A 9,847-nucleotide genomic window follows, 5' to 3' on the forward strand; every position below is an offset into this window, starting at 1 on the left:
TGTACCACCTTTTGTCCGTGGCTTCATTCTTCAAATCCACCTGGACAAGAACCGGGAAAGAAACCACCGTTGCATCCTGCCCAGAGAAGAAACCACGCATTTCAGTTTGGTTTCTGCCTTTCATTATTATGAGCCATTAACATTTTAATGGGAGTGAATTTTAAATCTTTTCTGTAGTTGGGGTGGTGAAATGACTGGGGGAAGGAGACACAGTTGGCTGGGGACCTGGAGCTGGCAAGGAACTAAAGGCTCCACAGCCTATGGGGAGAGGAAGACACCCATTCACAGAAGACCGGGGAAAGACACAGGGAGTAGAGAAACAGAAGGGAGAAAGAGGAAAACAGATTTCACAGGGAGTGGAGAATTCTGCCACAGAAGGGAGAGAAAAGGAGGGGGCCCAGGTGGGGTTTGTGCTTTGAAGCTGCTATAGTGACCAATAAGAAGGGAATATCAAAAGACAAAGAACTGCAGCCTTTATAAATCTTAGGAAAAAGGGGCTTTGGGGCTACCCCTTTGGGAGCCCCTCCCCATGTGGGAGTCTGTACTTGTTTCCAATAAATTTCCACCTTTCCATATATGTACCACCTTTTGTCCGTGGCTTCATTCTTCAAATCCACCTGGACAAGAACCGGGAAAGAAACCACCGTTGCATCCTGCCCAGAGAAGAAACCACGCATTTCAGTTTGGTTTCTGCCTTTCATTATTATGAGCCATTAACATTTTAATGGGAGTGAATTTTAAATCTTTTCTGTAGTTGGGGTGGTGAAATGACGTCCTGTGGAATATCTACCTATGCTTTTCCCTGGTGTGTTCTTTACCCATGACCCTCCTGGTTCAGTCCGTCACAGTGCTGTGGTCATTGTCTCAGGGAGAGAAACAGCAGGTGAAAGCAGAGAAGAGTAGAATCTGCCCTGGTTCAGGATAGGATTACAGCACAGATAACAGACTTAAAAGAGAACATGGAGGGAAGATGTTTATAGAGGTTTCAGTCAAGGTGGCGGACTAGGTGGATGCTGTACTTGTCTCCCCCACCAAAATGACAGCTAAATTGCGGAGCAATCAACCTGGATAACCATCTGAAGACTAGCTGACCAGAAGTTCTATAACTAAGCATATAAAGAGGGAGCCACGAAGAGGCTGGTAGGAGGGTCAGAGACACAAAACGGGCTGGCCCCACCCCCACATGTGGAGGTTGAAAATCTAGGGGGACATCTCACTTGCAGAGGCTCCCCCTGAGGAGTGGGGTCTCAACCCCACACTGGGCTCCCCAGCCTGGAACGTCAGTGCGGGGAGGAGAAGCCCCTATAACATCTGGCTGTGAGAATCAGCAGGGATTCCTCTCTCTGTCCTGGTGAGGCAGAAGGCTGCTGGAAACCCCGTCACCCTCTTAAAAGGCCAGTGCTCAAGCTCTCCCTCACAGGCACTCACCTTGGGCTCTGGTGGGGACAGTGGCTCAGGGATGAGAGAGGAGCACCAGAGACATGCAAGGAGAGGCTGAGTTGTGTGGCTTCAGTGCAGGGGCTGGTGGGAAGGCTGCCTGTCAACACTGCCCTCCTGTTGGCTGACAGATGCCATCTTTCCTGGGTCAGGCAACTCCCCCCCGCCCCCGCCTCCTCCGCCACCAAATCTGAATGTACAGTAGTCTGGTGAACTCGAGCTCCATGATGACTCCCTGAGATATCACCCCACCCAACTTACCAGTAATCAGCCTAGGCCAGTGATGGCGAACCTATGACACGCGTGACACGCGAACTCATTTTTTTGGTTGATTTTTCTTTGTTAAATGGCATTTAAATATATAAAATAAATATCAAAAATATAAATCTTTGTTTTACTATGGTTGCAAATATCAAAAAATTTCTATATGTGACACGGCACCAGAGTTAAGTTAGAGTTTTTCAAAATGCTGACACGCCGAGCTCAAAAGGTTCGCCATCACTGGCCTAGGCTCACGCTGGAGTCTTTCTTTAAAAACTTGAGAAATTCTGCTTAAGCTTGAGAGTGCTGGAGCCCTTCAGGGATGGCTGAGTTGCATGACTTGCAGGTAGGGGTTAGAGGGACGGCTGCCATTGTTCCCCGGTTGAGCCCTCTCTCAGTGTGGCAGAAGGGTGCCTTTTTCTTGTGTAGAGGCTTCCCCCAATGGCCAAATCTGAACCTGCATTAGTCTGGTGAATCCCTGAGACCCCACCCTACCCAGCTCCTTTATGACCCATGGCTCTTCTGGAGACAACCAGCCTAGGCCTGCATTGTAGTCTTTATTAAAAAAAACCTCTGGTCAAGCTTGGAGGGTGCTGGAAACGTAAAGGGGAAATTTAATTGTGTGTCTTCAGGATGAGGGCTGGAGTGACAGCTATCGGCTCTGGGCTGAGCCATCCACCTAGATAGCCAAACCAAATTCTGTATTAGCTGCTCTCTCTCCAGATGCCAGCCTACTAGCTGGCCAGTAACCTACTTTTACACTATTTAGACAAAGAAGGCTTTGTGCCAATAGTTCCATCAATCATATTGGCTACTGAAGGGCACAGTGTACTGTGTGTCCTTGCACCCGCTCATGGTATCTTGGCCTGATTAGGATTCTCAGGCTCAGAGTCCTTAAACATTTTGTTTAGGCACATGCCCAGAGCTACCTTTGGCCATTCTAGTGTATTGATAACAAGGTCTCTGTACTTCCACTGGCCTAGACTATCCAGGGACCTGACACGGTTCCCACACCATAAAAAAAGAACCTGTAAGAAATGAAGTCTACAACAACCAAAACAAAGAATACACTAGAAGAAATCAACAGCAGATTAGATGAAGCAGAGCATCAAATCAATGTTTTATAAGATAAAGTAGAAGAAACACCTAATCAGAACAACAACAAAAAATTATTTTTAAATGAGGATAGCCTAAGGGACCTCTGGGACAACATAAAATATAACAACATCTGCATCATTAGAGTACCAAAAAAAAGAAGAGAGAGAATAAGGGATCAAGAACCTATCTGAAAAAATAATGACTAGAAGCTTTCTAGACCTGGCAAAGAAAATAGACATACAAGTCCCAGAATTGCAGAGAGTGCCATACAAGATGAACCCAAACAGGCCCAAACCAAGACACATCATTAAAATGGCAAAGGTTGAATAAAAAAAAAATCTTAAAAGCATATAAAGAAAGACAGTAGCCTACAAGGGTGCTCCCATAAGACTGACAGCTAATTTTTCAACAAACACTTTTAAGGGCAGAAGGAATTGGCAGGTAATATTTAAAGTGATGCAAAGCAAGGACTTACAACCAAGATTACTCTACCTGCCAAGGCTATCCTTTAAAATTGAAGGTGAAACAAACAGCTTCCCAGACAAGAAAAAGCAAAAGAAGTTCATTACCACCAAACTAGTATTACAAGAAATATTAAAGGGTCTTCTTAGGAAAAGAAAGAAAGAAAAAAAAAGAGGAACATAGTTATAAGTAATGAAGTGGTGATAAATATGTACCTATCAATAATCACTATAACTGTAAATGGATTAAATGCTTCAATCAAAAGATATAGAGTAACTGAATGGATAAGAAACAAGACCCATACATACACTGTCTATCTGACACCTACCTCAGAGCAAAAGATACACAGAGACTAAAAATAAAGGGATGGGAAGAGATATTTCATGCAGATGGAAATGTAAAAAAGCTGGGGTAACAATACTTATATCAGAAAAATAGACTTTAAAAGAAAGGCTATAATAAGAGACAAAGAAGGACATTGCATAATGATAAAGGGATTAATCCAACAAAGGATATAATAACCCTTATAAACATTTGTGCACCCAACATAAAAGCAACTAAGTATATAAAGTAAATATTGATGAACATAAAGGGAGAGATCGACAGTAATACAGTCATGGTAGGACATTTTAACACGCCATTGGCATCGATGCATAGATCTTCCAGACAAGAAGTTAACAAGGAAATAGCAGCCTTAAATAACACACTAGACCAGATGAATTTAATTGATACTTCCAGAGCATGTCACCTTGAAACAGCAGAATATACATTATTTTAAAGTATCCACGGAACATCTAGGATAGACCACATGTTAAGACACTAAAGAAGCATCAATATATTAGAGAAGATTGAAATCATATCATATATCTTCTCTGGCCACAATGGTATGAAATTAGAAATAATTTTTAGGAAAAAGCTGAAAAACACAAACATGTGGAGGCTAAACAATGAATAGATTAACAATGAGAGCAAGAAAAAAATAAAAAAGGCAAATGAAAATGAAAACACAACAACACAAAATCTATGAAACACAGTAAAAACCATCCTAAGAGGAAAATTCATAGTACTACAGGCCTACCTGAAGAAACAAGAAAAATCTCAAGTAAATAATCTAACCTTACATCTAAATGAACCAGAAAAAGAACAACAAAGCCCAAAGTGAGTAGTAGAAGGGAAACAATAAAAATCAGAGCAGTAATAAATGAAATAGAGTCTAAAAAAAAATACAAAAGATCAATAAAACCAAGAGCTGGTTCTTTGAAGATAAACAAAATCGGTAAACCCTTAACAGAGTCAACAAGAAAAAAAAAGAGAGGATCCAAAGAAATAAAACCAGAAATTAAAAAAGAGACATGACAACTGACGCCATAGAAATACAAAGGACCATAAGAATTTGTATGAACAACTATATGCCAGTACATTGGACAATCTGGAAGAAATGGATAAATTCTTAAAAACACAATCTTCCAAGACTGAAGCAAGAAGAAATAGAAAATCTGAACAAACCAATTACTACCAACAACATAGAATCAGTAATCAGAAAATTTGCTACAAACAAAAGTCCTGGACTGAATAGCTTCACGGGTAAATTATACCAAACATTCAAAAAAGAATCAGCACCTATTCTTCTCAAAATATTCAAACAAATTCAAGAAGAGGAAAGCCTCCCAAGCTCTTTTTTTTTTTCTGATTCCAAAACTAGACAAATATATATATGATAGCAAACCAAACTGAGCAATACATTAAAAAGATCATATACCATGATTAAGTGGGATTTATTCCTGGGATTCAGGATTGATTTAATATTTGCAAATCAATTAAACAAGCCACATAAACAAAATGAAGGATAAAAATCATGATTAGCCCTGGCTGATTTTGCTCAGTGGTTAGAACATCAGCCCATGGACTGAAGGATCATGGTTTGATTCCTGGTCAAGAGCAAATGCCTCAGTTGCAGGCTCAATCCCTGGCCCTGCCTCCCATGTGGGAGGCAGCCAATTGATGTGTCTCTCTCATATTGATGTTTCTCTCTCTCTCTCTCTCTCTCTCTGCCCCTTCTCCCTTCTCTCTACTCTTTCTAAAAAAAAAAAATCAATGGAAAAAATACCCTTGGGTGAAGATTAGAAAATAAATAAATAATAATCCTATATAATAAAAGCCTACTATGCAAATTGCCCCCTCTACCGGGAGTTTGACTGGGAGTTCAACCGCTCACTATGACATGCGCTGACCACCAGGGGGCTGTGCAGAACATGGTGCGCGTCGGCGACATGGTGCTGGAAGCAGGCAGCAGTGGAGGCGCTATTGGCCCCAATGGGCCCCGAGGAGAGCAGAACCGTGGTGGGATGGTGGAGAGGTGAGCAGGCAGTACCAGGCCAAGGCGGGTGCGAGTGGGGGCCCGATCACCCAGCTGATTGCACCACAGACAGCGGCCAGTAGCCCGGAGGCCCTGATCGCCCAATTGGGGCTGAACCCCGGGCTGGGATGGGGAACTGAGGGTGGGTGGTGGTGACCAACCTCCCATGGCACCTGGGTGGGGGGCTGTGACCTTTTGCCAGCTACCTGGGGGCAGGGGTGATGGGGATATGGGGACTCGGGCGCCATGACTCAGGAGGAGGGGGGCATGTGGGGGCTTGGGGGCTGAGGTGCTGCCCAGGGCCCAGACTTCAGCTGGGACTTGTCCTTCCATGCCAGATGTTTGCACTTCAACCGCTGGCCAGGCCTAGGGACTGGAAATGGAAACATTAGGGGAGAAACAGGTTTTGGGGTTGGGAGAAATATAATCTCTTTAGCTATTTTAAAATTGAGATGCTTGCCCAGTTGTGTGACTCAGTGGTTGAGCTTCCACCTATGAACCAGGAGGTCACAGTTTGATTCCCAGTCAAGGCACGGGCTCAGGCTCAATCTCCAGTAGGAGGCATGCAAGAGGCAGTCAATCAATGATTCTCTCGGGGCTGAGACATTTGGGAGTCATCAGCATAGAGATGGTATGGAGATGTAACATGACAGAGCTAGGTGACAGAGCTGGGCTGGGATATATTACTTGGACAGTGATAATTGATAGAGACTAGGTTGGTGCACTAAAGTAATCCAACATTTAGAGTCAGAAAGAAGAGAATGGTCTCCAAGGAGTAAGGGGTGAGAAGAAAATCCAGACAAAAGCTTTTATAGGTCAAAGGAAGATTCTTTTTTAAAGAGGGAAAATAACAGGGTATGTTGTGTTCTGTAGGAACGATCCAATAGAAAAGAAGAACCTGATGATGCTGGAAAGGGGATAATTTCCATGTAAAGTCTTTGAGTCATTGAGAATGGAATGTTACTTTACAATATAAGCTCTTTATATTATAAGCTGACATTATAGGCATCTTCTTCCTCTATGTGTATAGTCCATGGCCAGTGCTTATACAGCATCAGTTAGGGTGCTTTGGATTGCAAGTCAGAAAAGCCAAGAAGACCTGAATCAAGCTTGCGTAAACAATTATTGGCTTTTACAACCTGTGAAAAGTCCATGGATAGTGATAACCTCAAGGCAAGGCTTGATCCAGCAGTTTGATGACTTAGTTTCTTTCCATCACTCTGCATTGCTCTCCAATGTGCCAGCTCTAGTTAAGGCTGCTCTCTTTATGGTCTCAAGATAACTGCCAGCAGCTCTTGGGGCTATGTTTTCTCATTATGTTCATCAAGAAAGAGACTGTTCCAATATTCCCAGAAAAAGCCCTGAGATTCATGCTTCCTAGACTCGGTTAGGTCATGTGCCAACCCCTAAACCAATTCCCACAGCCTTGAGAAAGGCATGTGCTGAATGACAAAGACAGAGTCATCTAGACACCCGGCTGGAAAGCATGGGCTATGGGAAAAACTAATCTCCACTGTATACATCTGAACGAGGATCATGTTGTGACAGTAATAAACCTCCTCAAGCAACCTCTGGAGAAAAATTACACACATTAAATGCGCATATCCTAAGGATAAAAATTGCATTTGGGAACGAGTTATTTACTATTAGATGGATAGAGATCATTGTTCTTTTGTTTATTCAAGACAGGTACTTAGATTGTAGGCCATCAGCTATAACCGAGGTAAAATGTCTTTGGATTCCACAAGTATTAGTTTCTTATAATAAGTCAAAATTGGTCAATAATTTAAGATGGTAAAAAAAATATCTCTGTTCAAAACATGAAAGTTTAGTTTGGTAACAATTAGATCTATGGGATCCTTCAAGGGCTGGGGTAAGTAATGCAGCAGGATTTGGCCCACAGGATGGCGGTGGTTTCTGGGTACCAGCTAGCAACTGATAGTACGGTGTGGATTTGAGCAGGCCCACTTCCTCTCAGCGATATGCAGAGGTGTAGCCACCTGAGACAGGTAACATTTGCAGCATTGACGCTTCCTGTCCATGGCAGTGCGGCCTCATTCCGGTCTGTAATGGATTCCTTCCTTATGAACAGCCAGACACCTCTCATTACTACCCAGACCTGCTTTCACTCTGCCAGAACTTTCTTTAGCGGGACCATTAAAATTCCTTAGATTATGAGGCCTCGGAATTGCATAACGCTGTACTGATTCCTGGCAGGGAAAGCACAGTCTGATGGAAAAGCCACGTCAGACGCGGCTTGTTCTATCCCCGGGAAGTGCTAAGCTCTTTGTCCTGGTCGCCCCCCGTGAGCAGGAATTCAAGATAATGGCCAAAGCACACTTCTCTCAGGACGTCCCATCCAACCTCTCTGCTATGGATTCTGCTGCAAATGTACCCCCTCTTTTTCTGGCACAACACACGCCCCTTCCCAGCCCCACAAGGGTGTAAGAGTCATTCTCTCCAGCATTAACACAAACCGATGATGGCAAACCAACCAAACAAAACCAGCTCAATTAAACAACCACCGGCCTGTTTCCCTTAATTTCTCCAAAACGTTGACCTTTTTTTTTTTTCCTTTTGGGGCTACTATTTTTAGGGAACCTCAAAGAAAGGTTTGTTTTGCCCATTCTTCCTTAGAACATATGATATCAAACATATCATGTTTAGAGTTTTGTTGCCAATTCTTATTTAGTTCCTTAGAGCAAAGGAACAAAACAGAGTTAACATTTATGAATGGCTGGACAGTGAACCTGGTCTTTGCTCATTTCAATGCTTGCTCAGTGTCTCCGTGTGGGGCCTCATCCAGGAAGGTGTGCCATCTGGATGCTTTTCCTAGACTCCACTGGCCCGGCCTTCCCCGGCAGGAGGCAAATGTGGTTGTGGCCCAAGTAGGGGCAGGGACCTCTTCCTCATCTCTGGTTAGAATCCTCTTTCAATAGAGTTGAGAGAACAAGACTGACCTGCTGTTTTATTTGTATTTGAATGGAGGACTCACTGTCTCCACATTCTAGAAGGCGGTGATGAACCCGACTCCGCTATGACTCAGAGCCCATTGGCATGGCCACCCTCAAGGAGCAGTAAACATGAGCTCGACCCAGTCCTGCCCGCAAAGAGCTTTTAGTTAATTCTAGAGACTCCACTCTACTTCTCTCTCTCCCTATCTTACATAGTTCTTTTATCCAATGTTTTTTCAGGACAATAATCAAAAGAACTTTCTTCCCTTCTCTTCTCCAACCTTCATCTGCAACTCAAACTAATGCATATGGCAACAATTCTGTCCCTCTAAGTCTACAGTAGATTATCTGAGTTCTACCTTTCCTGTAACACTATCATCCCTGCCCATTGTTGTGTAACTTGTGGAGCCTGTGAGCAGTGTTGTCAGGTGTGGTCATGTGTCTTGCTTGAGCCAGTGTCACGGGAGCTGTAGTGACAGTGGGCCAGTCTGGAGCACAGGTTTTTAGAGACGGCTTAAAACTTGAAGAGGTGGTTGCCTGATTCTACCAGCTTCCTGCCTTGATCCAAATACAGGCTACACTTTAGTTTGGGTTTTAGAATGACAAGACATTAAGAAGAGCTGCAGCCGGTCAATGTGGCTCAGTGGTTGAGCATCGACCTATGAACCAAGAGGTCTTGGTTTAATTCCTGGTCAGGGAACATGCCTGGGTTTCTGGCTCAATACTTAGTAGAGGGCGTGCAGGAGGCAGTCGATCAATGATTCTCTCTCATCATTGGTGTTTCTAATGGATGGAACTGGAGAGCATATATATATATGAAGAGCTGCAGCCCTGGCCAGTGTGGCTTAGTTGGTTGGAGCGTCGTCCCATGTATCGAAGGGCAACAGGTTTGATTTCTGGTCAGGGCATATGCCTAGTTTTTGGGTTTTGGGTTTTCGGTTTGGGGTTTGATCCTCGGTTGAGGAGAGTATGGGAGGCAACCAATTGATCGTTCTCTTTCTCTCTCCCTCTCTTTTCCTCTCTCTCTAAAATCAATAAAAACATATCCTCAGGGAAGATAAAAAAGAAAAAGAAAAGAAGAGCTGCATTTAACCCACAGCCACCAAACTGATGTGAGAAGTTAAAAATAATATAAAAATGTTTTCATAATCCATTGAGAATTTTAGGGTCCTTTGTTCCTGAAGTTGAGACAATACAAAAACCAAATCAAAAACAATAAATGGACCTAAATAGACACTTTTCAAAAGAGGACATACAGAAGGCCAAGAGACATATGAAA

The sequence above is a fragment of the Myotis davidii genome, unplaced genomic scaffold (genome assembly GCF_000327345.1).
Source record: "Myotis davidii unplaced genomic scaffold, ASM32734v1 scaffold53, whole genome shotgun sequence".
In the NCBI taxonomy this organism is placed as follows: Eukaryota; Metazoa; Chordata; class Mammalia; order Chiroptera; family Vespertilionidae; genus Myotis; species Myotis davidii.